The 13562-nt window shown below is 57.9% G+C and overlaps 1 protein-coding gene across 1 annotated transcript in view; it reads right to left on the bottom strand.

The window, feature by feature from the left end:
• Positions 1-11107, bottom strand: part of DAGLA (diacylglycerol lipase alpha) — a 66820-nt gene extending 55713 nt beyond the window's left edge. Inside the window, exon 1 of the mRNA XM_069566696.1 lies at positions 10973-11107. The gene's annotated coding sequence lies outside the window, so the exon portion shown is untranslated. The remainder of the gene's footprint in view (positions 1-10972) is intronic.
• Positions 11108-13562: the final 2455 nt, after the last annotated feature.

Genomic DNA, 13562 nt, shown 5'->3' with positions numbered 1-13562 from the left:
GGTGGACTGTCTGCTGTGTCCATGCCCACGTCCTTCCCTCTGGGCCCACTGTGTTGGTGGCCCTGGTCTGGGTGGGGGTTGTGCCTCTTGAAACCTACAGGCTCTGTGGACACGGTCGGGGGTGGGGGGGGGGGCAGGAAGCGGGAACTGGGGCGGAGCTACCAGGAGCTCAGTTTGGTCTCAGGACATTCTTTCTTCGCAGCCAGACTCAGCTCTGTGTGCCTTTTGAAAGGCAGCAGAGAATATCTGTGCTCAGCCCAACGAGGCTGGCCTCTTTCAACCTTCCCCTTGCTGCCATTTCCAATTACAACTTCAGAGGCGCCTGTAATTTATACATCTCAGGATGCACTGCTCCAGCTGCTTTATGACGGGAGTTCATTACACCATTAAGGTTAAACTTTTATAAAGTACTGAGCAGGTGGTGGGCTGGGCGCCCGGCTTAGTTACCACTGCCGGAAGCCTGCTGAATAGGGTTCACCTGGGGTGGAGGGGGGGATCAGGTTCTCTGAAGGGGCCAAGAAATGGAGAAGGCGGTCGCAGAGAATGGGGGCCCTCTGTTAGCCATTTATTACGCCGCACAGTGGAGCAGGCAGGCGACAAGGAGAACAATCTGCAGCAGCTCAGCAAGGCTGGCAGGGGGCGTGGGGGTGAGTGGAAGCCCCCGTGCGGCCTGCCAAGGCACAGGGTCTGAGCCTGGACGGGCCCACATGTGGGCAGTGACAAAGGAGATGGAAGGCTAGTCTTCTCAGCAACAGGGTGGCTCGGGGTGGGGAGGTCTTCCTTTAGTAGGAACCTGTCCTTCCTGGGGCTCAAGGGGTCCCCCAACCCGATACCAGGTCGGGGAGCAAGAAGGAACACTTCCCGCCCCCCTGAGAGCAGGGGCCAGACGAATGGGGGTCTGAGGCCCAGCCAGCCAGCTGCAAACACACGGCCGTGAGCAGGTTTCTTCAATTCTCTAAGGAAGCTGAGACCCTTAACCCATCCCTCAGTTGTCAAACGCACGTGCCTCCCTCCCAGGGCATGGCCCCAGCACAGAGCTGGGCGAGCGCCCACTGCACCAGAGCTGTGTCTGTTCTTCGCATTAAATGAGTTAAGGGCAGACGGAGCACTGAGGAAGGTGTGCCCAGCAGGGAGAGGATTCTTGGCTCTTTGCTGCTCTTGTTACGTGGTCTGTTTATGTATCCGGCCCTAACCTGGGAACTCTCTGAGGAAGCGGTGGTGACTTTGCTTACTCCCAGCTCCAGGCACAGAACTTTGGCCTGCAGTAGCCGCTTGACCAGGGTCCTTGAGAGCGGGTGGATGGGACTTTTACAAGTGGTGGGGCTGTTCCTGGCTCTGCAGGCTGGCCTGGGTCCCGGGGACGGTGTCGGGCGGAAGACCAAGTTCTCTCAAAGGTATGAGGCTGAAGCCACCTCTTGAGAAACATTCCTTGACTTCCTAGGAGGAAAGAGACTCCAGATGTGGCTGGGTTTTCTGGCTCTGGGACACCGGGGTTGACTCCCCTTCTCCTTCCACAAGTCCCCAGAACCCAGGAGGATGAAGCAGGGTCTGCTGGCTCAGGAAGCACCGCTGTGGCCACGCAGGCTGGCCTCCTCCAGTCGCGGGAGAGGCCGCCCCAACCGACAGGCTCCCAGGGCTGGACAGGACCGGACGGGACTCTGGACTTGTCAAGGTCGCCAGCGCTCTTGGCTGTGAGTCCAAGTCATGACCCCCATGCTCGGGGTGCATAGTCTCACCCACAGTCCATCTTCCCACAGTCGTGGGGAGGGGTGGGGGGACGGCCCCTTAGCACAAAGGGGTCAGAAACTCTCTAACGAAAGACTGGCCTCTCCCAGAAACCTCAGGGGAGGAAAAGGTGGATGAAAAAAAAAAAAAAAAGAAAACAAGGCAGCCGGATGGAAGAGGCGCCAAAGGGAAGGAAACCAAGCTAGGAGAGGAACCAAGAGGGACGGGCCGCCTCGGAGAGTGCTGGGGTGGGAACAGGGCTGGACGCCAGAGGGCCGGCGGGCCACTGCCAGCCCCGAGGAGCGCCAGGGTTGCCTGGCTGCAAGATGCAGCCTCACGAAAGTGGGGGGTGGGTCCCCTGGGGGGACAGATGAGCGGACGGCAGGTAACATTTACAGTGCTCCCGGCACTGAGCGGAACGTTCAAAGAGGTGGCATCTCATTTGATCCCAACAGCTGCCCTGTGTGCTGTGTTCCACTAGACACCGCGCCCCCCCCCCCAACTTTAGAGACGAGTAAACTGAGGCTCTGAGAGTTGAAGGACCTGCCCACATAGCAGTGGACTTGAATGGAGCTTTATGCTAAAGTCCATGTTCACAGGCCCATGTTACATTGACTTTAAAGAGAGAGAATGAATCAGAGCTGGGTGATTGGAAGAATGAGAGGGGCAGCGTGGTCTTGGGAGGCTTGGCCATGCTGAGCGGGCTAGGTGGGCAATGCCAACCAGGAGGCAGCATGTCCGATGAGACTGCAGAGGCCAGGATGGCCCGCTGGGCCCAGGGCTGCCGGGAGGACCCGGGCCAGCCCGAAACTGCAGCGGGGCAGCTGGCCCAGGGCAGCGCAGAGCTCCTATGAAGCAGAGTCTGATGTAATCCCCGCCTGCAGAGGGTGGAAACTTGGGAAATGAAACCAGCCGTCACCTCGCTGCAGCCCGGCCACAGATTTCCAACGGCCATGCCAGGCAGGCCTCGCCCCTGCCACAGTCAAAGGCCTCTGCCCTCCACCCCAGGGCCCGGGGAAGCACCCCCCACCTTGCCCCCAGACCTGGTCCAGCACTGAGACGTGCTCAGAGTAATGCTGATGAGAAAGCAGAGGGTTTCTAGCCAACGCCCTGGGAAGCCTGCCATCGGGAGGCTGACGGTCTCACCGCCTTCCGGAGCAGACGCGGGGCTCACCTCTCCACCAGGCTTTCCGCATACTTGGAGGGGTGACAGGAGGTACCCCGGGCGGCATGGTGAGCCATCCTCTGTTCACACCGAACCTGCCTGAAGTGACCCGGTCAGGCTGCCCGGGCAAGTGGCAGACGAGATGGGTGGTGAGGTCTGAATTCCAGGCAGGCCCTGTGCACTTCCACATGACCCAAGGCCCCAGGGCAGGCAGGGTGGCCTCCAAAGGACCCAGGCACACTGGTCAGCCATCCGGGACACCAGACTGGGGCCTGGCCCCCTTGAGGGACCTCCTGCCCAGCTCTTGGCCCAGCAGGGTCCTCAAGCAAGGCCTCCCAGCTGGTAAACCACGGAATTCACTAGTCTGTGCGGGCAGCTCAGAGCGTGGGTGTAGATCCCTGTCCCAGGTATATGCCCAGTCGTAAGCATTCCTGGCCTTCATGCCAGCTCCTGAAGCTTTGAATCTCACACACAAGCAATTCTAACCCCTGACCAGCAGAGTGTCTTTCCCACCCAGCATTGCCTCTGAGCATGGGCACAGCCAGAGAAGGAGAGAGTAAATATCATTGTTGCTGTTATACAAATGGGGCAACTGAGGCTTGGAAAGGCTGAATGACTCATCTGAAGTTGCCCAGCAGAGCCAGAGGCAGGATCCAAGCCTGGCACCCAAGCCTGCCTTGCTGTCTCCCTAAAATCACCCATCTTGGGACCCTTGGAATGGGTGCTCCTGGTCCCCACGGCAAAGGAGGCAGCCCGACACAGGCCAACACATCAAACCAGACAAGCGAAAGGTTTGAGGCCGCTGGATAAATACACAGATATCAGATAAACAGGCCAGGGGAGATGGAGAGAGGAGAGAATTACGGGAGCATGAGGCCAGCACCCTGTATCTTAAGGCTGCTGGAGTCCAGGAGGCTCTGCCCTCTGTCAGCCGACTGCCTAGAGCACATTTCCACACCTCACCTATAAAATGGGTTAATACCACCTGCCTCTCGGGGGGTCATGGGGATTAAATGAGCTAATGCATGAAAAGTGCTTAGCATGGCGCCTGGCGTGTTCAGTAAGTGCTATTTGCCATCATTGTTAGTCTTCAGTGAGAATATGCATTAGTGAGGGGAACAAGCTCAGAAGGGCGCCTGTGCTCCACCCCCTGACCACGTCACGTAGTACAGTCCTGGTGTGCAATGGCGGGGGGTGGGGGGGTGGGGAAGCAAGGCATCACAGTAGATGAGGGCACTGTGTGAGCCTGAAGGAGAGGCAGAGCTCAGGGAGGAGAGGGGAGGGTCCTGGGCTCAAGCCCTGGCTTCCCACCTACTTGCTGTGTGTCCTTGGGCAGGTAACTCACCCTCTCTGAGCCTCCTATAAGACACGAGTGGAGAGGGATGGGGAAGTAGAGGGATACTTATCACAAGGAGTAAGTGGGATTCTCTCTGTGCTATATGCTGTCCCAGGTTGAATTCCCAGCATTCACAAAATGGCAACTATTGTTATTATTACTGTTATTTGGTGGCTGAGCAAAGGCTCCTGGAGACAGATGCCCTGAAGCCTCCCAACTCCTCAAACCTGAAAGGGTCTGGCAAGAGCGGAGGGCAGGGCTCTGGCCCTAAGGTGGGTGGGAGCAGGGAGCCAGAGGAGCGGCCTCACAGACCTCACCCCACGTGAGGCCTGCCCAGAGGGAGTCGCCGTGTGCTGGGAGGCGCAAGGCAGATTGTATATAATGAAGAGACATCAATAATAAATTAACCTCAAGGAAGTCCAGGAACATCAATCATAAATTAATTAAATGGCTCCAGGAAAGGCAAGGACAAGGGGCCTCTTTGGGGCAGCAAACTGCCTCACCTTACACCGCATGGCCCACCTTCCTGTCCCCGGCCTGCAGGCTCTGCAGCACAAGTATCTCCAGGTGGAGGAGCTGGTCCTCAGGAGCAGCTCCCCAAACACAGGTGAAGCTAAGCCCAGCTCTCCTCCCACCCAGCCTCCAGCTCAAGGGTTTCTGATGAAACTTCCCAGAATAGTAACCTCCTGGGCTGAACTCGGGCAGGCAAAATTTCAAGGGGTAATGTGGTGAGAAAATGATCAGACGCCTGGCAAGAAGTGCAAGGAACACTGGAGCCCCCTTGGTGGGTGCTCTGGGATGAAGGAGCACAGCCTCCTTCAGGGCATCCCCGACAGCCTCCTGCTTGCACCCTCAACCTGGAACCTCCTCCCCCAAGTCAAAGCAGCTGGAAGGCAAGTGTGGGAGCCGCATCTGAGTCCCAGAAGAGGCTCTGCCCTAGGCCCTGCCTCTTACTGACTAAAATGACAAACCTCGTGGCCTCCACCTTCCCAGCCTCCTGAGGGCGGCCACTACCTGAGTGCCAGCCTCCCCATTCCCGCCCCCTGGCCCCTGGGTCCCTGGCACCTGCAGCGACACCTCTTCCCAGCACACTCTCGCTCAGAACACTGTGGTGACGGCCCATGTTCAAGGACCGGACCTTCTGCCTCATGGTTGTGGCTCTTGGGGACCCAGCCCCAGCTCACTTCTCAACCTTTTATCACTTCCATTTCCTGCTCCCACAGTCAAGCCAGGCCACAAAAGGTCAGCCCCTCGCTTTCTCAGCCATATACCCTGTTGCTGCCGTTTCCTCTATGGCAGCCAGTCACCTGGCTGGCCCAGGTTAAAGGCCATGGCCACTTAAGTCTCCCCTGATCTCCGTGGTTTGAGTCGCTCTCTCTCCTTTGACCTCCGGTAGCACCCACCTCTTGATGTTACAGTGGAGACCTCTAGGTCCATCTCATAGCTTCTCAGTAGGTTGTAAACACCAGATTCTACACCTTATAGGTGCTGGAATGGCCACTCTGGCTTCCCAGGTGGCTCAGTGGTAAAGAAACCGTCTGCCACTTCAGGAGACGCAGGAGGTGCAGGTTTGGTCCCTGGGTGGGGAAGGTCCCCTGGAGGAGGAAATGGTAACCCACTCCAGGATTCATGCCTAGGAGATCCCATGGACAGAGGAGCCTGGTGGGCTACAGTCCATGGGGTCGCGAAGAGTCAGACACGACTGAGCACGCATGCACGCGTGTCCACTTCATCTTCATGGCCCTCGCTGACCTCCGGCCCTTGGAAGGTGCTCAAGAAACAACTATCAGTTCCATCGGAGTGAGAGCATATGCCAGGGGCATTATCTTGAGTATGATTCTGTTGACAGATACGCCAGATTCCATCCATGCCGAGCGTAGGGTGGAGCTAATTTCTCCTCACTGAGAAAAGGGACATGACCTATCGCGTCTCCCCTGGTGCTAATACATGCAGATCAGGATGGAGCTGCTTGTTTTGTGGGAAAGATCTTGAATGCAGGAGCAGAAGCACTTGGCGAGTGTGCTTCTCACCGCTGGGCTCTCTCCACTCCCCCGGCATGCAGTCCTCACAACCCCCGCTCCCTGTGGGAGGCTCTACTGTCCCCATCTTACAGATGGGGAAACTGAGGTGTAGAGAGGCACCAGGATTTGAACTTGGGTCTGTTTGCCCCCAGAGTCCCAAGTCCTAAGGCCCATGGCCTGTGCTGCTCTCTTCTGTCACCTGGGTGGACTGTCCCCGGCTGACTTCCCCGGGGGCCTGGGGAGGAGGCGGAACCAGGCGTTATGTGAACACATATGGGCATTGGAACCACTCCCCCCAGCCTGGGCTTCCTTCTAAGGAATACTGAGAAAGCAGAAAGGCTGCTCCCGAAAGAATCACACCAAGACGTTAAGCTCCCCCTCCCCGAGCTGGAAGGCGACCCCTCCCCCCGCCTCCCACTGTTCTCTCCTGCTTCTTGGGGCTCAGCAACACCCCAGCATGCACACCCACTGACACCAGGCCAGCCAGACACAGGAGCCCACGGGCTCCCCTGCCACCAGGCGCTCCTCCCGCTCAGCCCTCACTTCCCACAGAAACACTTGCTTACGGGCACACGCGGCTTGGCACACGTGCACTCGCCCAGCAGCCCTGTGGCGGGAACAGCCCCACCCCTGCCCGTCTCCACCTCGATCCTGCTGAGGAGTGGGGTACTCCTGCCCGTGGCCCTCGATGGTGGCCACACCACTTCCCTCCACATCACCTCCCCGGAACCCTCTCTCAGCGGCCCAGAGGACCCCACGAGGAAGGCAGTTTCCTGCGTCCTCCTCACCAACACATCCAGTGCCCCATCCACCAGAGAGATCCCGTGCAGCCAAAGTCGGAATCAGAAAGGAAAAAGGACAAGATAAACAGCCTTCAGCCATGCCCGCTGGGATGTAACCACATCCCACAACGTCCAGGGCTCCTTGGCACTAGATTTATTGTCCTCTGACCGCATGTTCATTGATAATTCCCCAGCGCCACATGCCTGGTCCGCTTGAGTGTGTGGGTGTGTGTGTTAGTCGCTCAGTCGTGTCTGACTCTTTGCGACCCCATGGACTGTATAGCTCTCCAGGCTCCTCTGCCCATGGAATTCTCCAGGCAAGAACACTGGAGTGGATTGCCCTTCCCTTCTCCAGGGGATCTTCCTGACCCAGGGGTCAAACCCCGGTCTCCCACATTGCAGGCAGGTTCTTGACCAACTGAGCCACCAGGGAAACCCCTACTGGAGTGTAAGGCAAAGCAATGCCAGGGAGAAACTGAACTGAGATGGAGCGCTGGCCAACAGGTGATTAAACCCTGAGCAGGATCCCTCTGTGGTCCTGGAGAGAGGGGCTGTGGGGAGGGTCCGTGCCTTCAGCTGTGGCCTAGAAGCCTCTGTCCAGAGATGCCCAATCCCCTGGCACCCCTGCAGCTGAGCAGCTGGGCACCATGATTTGCGAGGCAGCTGAGGTGGAAAGGTTGCCAGGAGCTGAGTTAAGCAACTTTTGGAGAAACATGGACAAAGAAATGGGAATAGGACTGAGGACCAGAGTTGAAACAAACCTCGACTCCAGAGAGCCCTGGATGGCCACTCCTGTGTTACCAGTTCCCTCCCCCCAGCTGGAATCTGCTCAAAACCATGATAAGGGGTGGTGGTGACTGGCGGGGCTCCTGGTGGCCTCAAACCCTGAGGACTCGCAAGACAGCCCTGCTCTGCTTCGGGCCAACAGAGGCTGGGTCCACCCGCTGGCTTCTCCCATCTCCCCCGCCTGCCACCCAGCTCGCCTGTGCAGAGTCCCAGCCTCCTAGGCAGATGGCAAGGGGTGCCTGCAAAGGGCTTCTGGATCCCCAAACCACAAGGCTGAGCCACCAATCAGAACAAACAGGCAGAGGTGTGGCGGGTGCGCTGAGGGGACGTGATTGTTCAATATTCACATCGGGGAGGCCTGAGGCTTCCTCTTAATGGACTCTCACTAGGAGAGCATTCCAAGCAGGAGCTGAAGTGCCGGCAACTCCTGGGGAGGCAGCAAAAGGGGCCGCGGGGCACACACACGATGGGTCTCCGGCACCCCGAGGATGACCCGGAAACAAGTGGCGGAGGAAGCGCCAGGGGGTGTCCAGGTGGCGACCCCTGGGAAGGCGCGGCCCTTGGCCTGGACAAGTCAGCTCACCATCCGGGACCTGGTAGGATATGTCCTCCTCCACCCCTCGTGCCGTGACACTGCAGCGTGGACACAGGGCAAAAACTTTCTGCCTCGGGGACCAAGCTTGTGAAACGGGTTGCTGGCTATGGCGGATACTCGTGCGGAACGCTGGAGAAATGGGCCTGGGTTCATGGAATCTGGCCTGCCAGGGTGAAGCTTTTGAGCCGTGGGGTATATAATTCAGGCTCTGCAGCCCATTATTAGTAACTGGGCCCCAGTGGCAGAAAGTAAAGACCCTGGCAGCCACCCTCACTCATCTTCTCCACCTGGGTCAGCCCTTCAGGCAGAAGTGGGTCCTGGGGGATTCTGGCTACACCTGCCTGCTCTCAAGAGGCCCGCTCTGAGGGTGTCCATCACCCCTTCTTCTTGCCTCCGGCACCCCTCATGGCCCAGCCTCCTGCCATCAAGCCTCCGCCTCCATCACAGGACCACCCTGCCCCGTCTCCTCTCTGGGGACTCTGACCCACTTGGCTTTCTTTAGGCCACGGCCCCCCAAAACGTGGATGTGGCTGCTGTTCACTCACATCCTCTGAACCAGGAACCAAAGTAAATTCTCAAGAGAAAACACACACGTCCAAGTCCTGCTCCCACCCGGGTACCCCAGATCTGCCAGCCACAGACACCTCCCAGCCCTGCGCGGCCACAGGCGCGTCTGCAACCCCGGTGAAGGGCTTCCTCTTGTTTGGTCCACTCCTGCAGGGCTCTCCAGTGGCTGCGGCCACGCTCGGACCGTCCTCAGGAGACCTGGGGCCTGGTTCCAGCTCAGCAGCTGACTCACAATGTCAACAGATCCCACTTTCCCCACCAGGAGCCTTTACGCTCAGGGCCTCTAATTCCCTACAACAGGCCCTTCCTCCCCTTTCACATTCCACGCTTCCATCTCCTCGGCCTCTGGCCCTGGTCTCTTCACCTGAGGATAATCCCTGACCCTTGGACAGGTCTTCACAAAGGGTTTCTGTGAGCACCATCTTTCATCCTCTGCGACCACCTTCCGATGTGGCTGTGAGAGGTAAAGTCACCTGCTCAAGGTCACACCAGCGAGACTGGAATTCAAGTCTTCTGGCTCCAAATGTGCCGGACAGCACTCCAGCTTTGAGGAACCTCAGCAGCATCTCCAAGCACCTACTTGGGAAAATGAGTTGCCAGCCCCACCCTAGTCTCCTATACCCTCAGCCTGGTCTTTCTGGACTCCTAAAAGCCCAACCTCATTTATTCTTCTCTGGCGATTCCACTTCCCCAAGAGATCCACAAAGACCTAACAATTTCCTCCCACATCCTAAGACTCCTCTGGGGGTGGGGTGGGGGTGGGTCTGTAAATTGCCCCTCTGTGAAGTAGGGCATATGTGATGCTGAGTAAGACCCTCATCCAGGGCTTCCCAAAGGATCTGTGAGGACAGACACAACCCCAACACACTCCTGGTGGCTGCAGACTCATCTTTCAAACATGCCCCAAATGATCCTCTGGACCCAAAGGCTTCTGAGCATCACAGACACCATCACCCCAAGGAAAAGGCAGGGCCTGGGAGCCACAGATGGCTGGAGCCCTACACCTCCCCCTGCCCACAGACATGGCCCACCTCTCAGCCCTGCAAATGTCTCAGGACACATGTTCAGAGATAGTGAGCAGAGCTGAGAACCACCCACCCCTCCCCTCTTCCCCAAAGCTGGATGAATTCATGAGCCCAGCATGATGGTAGTGCCTGGACAGGTCTCCGTCTGGGTCACCATCAGGGTCTTTAAGGTAGAAGCATCTCCTGGTATCTCTCTTCCATGTCCATTATAAAGGACACCAACCTTCTCCCAGACTCCTGCATTTCTCAGTCCCCCAGTGTGCCCAGCAGACATTAAAGGTGGATCTCTGTGCCAGAAGCAATACCCCTCATCATACCCAGAGTGGGAGGACAGGTATTCACCCTGCCGGTCCACCAGGGTCTGAGGGCCACGGATTCTCCCCTCACAGGGCCGGGCTGCCCCAGCACTATGCTGTGCCAGGGCCATTTCTCACAGTCGCGGCCAGCAACTCCTGCCATGCTGAGGACACAAATTCTTCAAGCCCCGGGTGCCATCACTCCAGACCATCTCAAGGCCAGAACCACTGGACACCTTACTAATGAGAGCGTTTCCTCACACCCCTGCCGGGGGCACCACCATGCGCCCACCAGCTGGCCACCGCCACCCCAGCACGAGTCCGATTGCCGTGCCCATCACCTGCCCGCACAGAGGGCTGCGCCCGCCTCACACCTGGGCGGCCACCACCACACCAAGGTGGGGGTGTCTCCTTCTGACACCCGTGCCAGGAAAACCACGCTGCTCGGGCCAGACCCACGCTGCCCACGCCCGCGCCACGGGTGTCACCCTTCCCCATCGGTGCCAGGGGCTCCACGGATCCCACACCTGTCACGGGCGCGCGCGGCAGCCGCACCTCCGCCTGCGGACCCGTCGGGCGGGCCACTGCGCGCCCTGGACACTGCCCAGCTGCCGCGCCGCTCTCACCGCACCGGAGCCCGGGGCCCAGCCCGCCGCGCCCGCGTCCCCCTTTACCTCCAGCCCGCCGCAGGGCTCGGCCCGCCGCCACCACCGCGACCGCCACCTCCATCCTGGGCTCCCCAAGGCCCCGATTCACTAACGCCGCTTCCGCAGGGCGCCGGCGCCGGCGCGAAGGCCGCCTCCGCCCCCCGGGGGACGCTGCGTCCTTTACGTAAACCCCACTCCGCCGCCAGCGGTGACCATGGCGACGGCCGTGGGGTGGCAGCGCCCCCTGGTGCCAGGGAGGGGAGTGGCGCCGAGGCCAGAGAGAGCGGAGTCTTTCGCGGGCTGGGGCCCGGCGCGTGGGGGCGGTGGGCTCCGGGCTTCTGCCGCCGCTGGAGCTCCGTGGGCGGCCGGGAGGGGCACGACCCGCCGCGCTGCATGCGGGGAAGCGAGCCGCCTGGGTCCCCCTCCTGCAGGCCCCGCGTGACCGGGTTTAGCGTGGGAGAGGGGAAAAAAAAAAGCGTGTAGGATCACTGGAGAACTGGTTCATTTGGGGGGAGGAAAGAGGGAGCTGGATTCCACCTCCTCCGGGTGCAGAGCGCTTCTTGGAGTAAGGGGGCTGGGGGCGCAGTCAGAGCACACCTTCACCGTCTGTGTCCTCTCGCCCTCCACCCTGCTGGGGCCCAGCACAGCGCCTGGCTTCCAAAAGGGCCCTTGGTCAATTTTGAATTCCTGGCAAATGAAGAAAATTGCCCTTCCTCTTCTGCTTCACACGCATCCATTCATTCCCCCAACACACCTTCCCTGAGAGCCAGCCTTGAGCAGGGAGCGCCACTGTCCTCGGGCCTTGTGCTAAGCTGGGGGAGTGAGTGGGCACAAAGATGAGCGGAACCCAGGCTCAGCCCTTCAGGAGTTGGATCTCAGGGGTACTAGACCATCACAGTACAGGGTGCTTGGGGTGTAGGAGCTCAGCAGAGACGTCGGTCGGGCGGTGGAGCTCTTAGACCCTTAACCAAGCCCTGGGGGAGGGAGCTGGGTCTGGAGGCCAAGAGGACCTCGCTGAGTCTCAAAGCTGGAGTAGAATTCAAAGCAAAGAGGGGAGCCGCATATTTCAGCCAGAGCAGTGCCTCTAAAGTGTTGTCGGGGGCCCTGTTGTCATCCCAAGGAAACAGGGTGACCCACAGCAGTTTGGTGTAAGTGGGAGCTGTGTAAAGAGGAACTGAAGTGGACCACCCTCCTGAAAATTTTCTGGACTTTTGCTTTAAAGTGAGACTGAGTCCAGGACAGCCTTCCTCTCTTGAAGCATGTGGGAGCTACTTCTGGAAGGAGTTCTGTATTATCCATGGTTATTTTGAAGGCAAACTCCAGTTTGCTTTAAAAAAAGAAAAATGGAGGCAGGGAGGACAAATACTGGGTTGGAAACCTTAGGGGATTCAAGAAAGAGGTGGACCTTCCTGCTCCCTGCTCAGGAAGAGCAGGTTATCAGGGAGGATTTAAGGACTGATTGTAGCATAGCAATTCAGGGGCCTTCTGTCTAGATCACTGCAATGAATCAGAATCAAAACTGCCAAATTTAATGTTCCCTTGGTTCAAAGTTCCAGATTCCCAAAAGAAAGAGTTTTGTTGGTCCAGCTCGGGCCATGGTCAGTTGTAGCAGCTACATTCCACCCTCTTAGCTGCACAGTGTATACAAATTCACACATGTATGCACACACACACACACACACACACACTTCCTCCCATTCATTCAGAGTCATCTTCACCAAACAATATTGTGTCCCAGTATTCCCTGGTCCGTTACCTCCAGACGTGATGTCATAATCAAGATCCAAGTTCAAGATCTTCAAGGTGATGTCCATGTCCATTTCTCCTCAAGGTTATGGTGATCCCATCTGAGCACCTAACAACTGAGTACTTTTAACTACCACCAACATGTTCTCTGAATTCTTGATGCTCGCAGGGTGGCAACAGCACCATGGAGGGGAGGGGAGGTTGCTTGTGAGAAATGCAGAATCTCAGGCCCCCACATCTCAGCATGTTGGCATGATCCCTCTGTTACGTATGCACATTACCATTTGAGAAGCACTGCTGTTCCAAATACGGATGGAAAAGGAAATACACGAAAAATGTGTTTTAATGGTGTTCATTGCTGTTTAAAAAGAAAAACAGGAGGGGTTATTTATTTGATCTTCAGCAACTCCAGTAACCCACAAGATAGTGGCTGCAGTCTTTATTTTTGCAACTGTTTGCAAACTCCTAAAAGGTGTTTATGACTTCCTTCCTCTAACTCCTGCCTGCATCGCATTTTCCTGGTGGTCTGACCGAGCCTCCATCCTTGAAGGTGTGTGTTAGTTGCTCAGTCGTGTCTGGCTCTTTGCGACCCCATGGACTGTAGCCCGCCAGGCTCCTCTGTCCATGGGATTCTCCGGGCAAGAACACTGGAGTGGGCTGCCATTTCCCGCTCCAGGGTCCATCCTTGAGGAGGAGTGATCCTGACTGTAAAGCATGTCTGCCTTTACCGTAGGGCGTGAGGGCGTAGGAGGTGCTCCATGGGGACCCTGAGTTCCACCCATATCACTCATGTCTGTGTGTGTGTGAGATGAGGATCCCCAAGTGGCCCGGTGGTAGTCCCAGTCTCCAGTTCAGCGGAACTGTTATTGTG

This window comes from Ovis canadensis, chromosome 21, assembly GCF_042477335.2.
Source record: "Ovis canadensis isolate MfBH-ARS-UI-01 breed Bighorn chromosome 21, ARS-UI_OviCan_v2, whole genome shotgun sequence".
Classification (NCBI taxonomy): Eukaryota; Metazoa; Chordata; class Mammalia; order Artiodactyla; family Bovidae; genus Ovis; species Ovis canadensis.
This window is presented reverse-complemented; position numbering and strand designations above follow the sequence as displayed.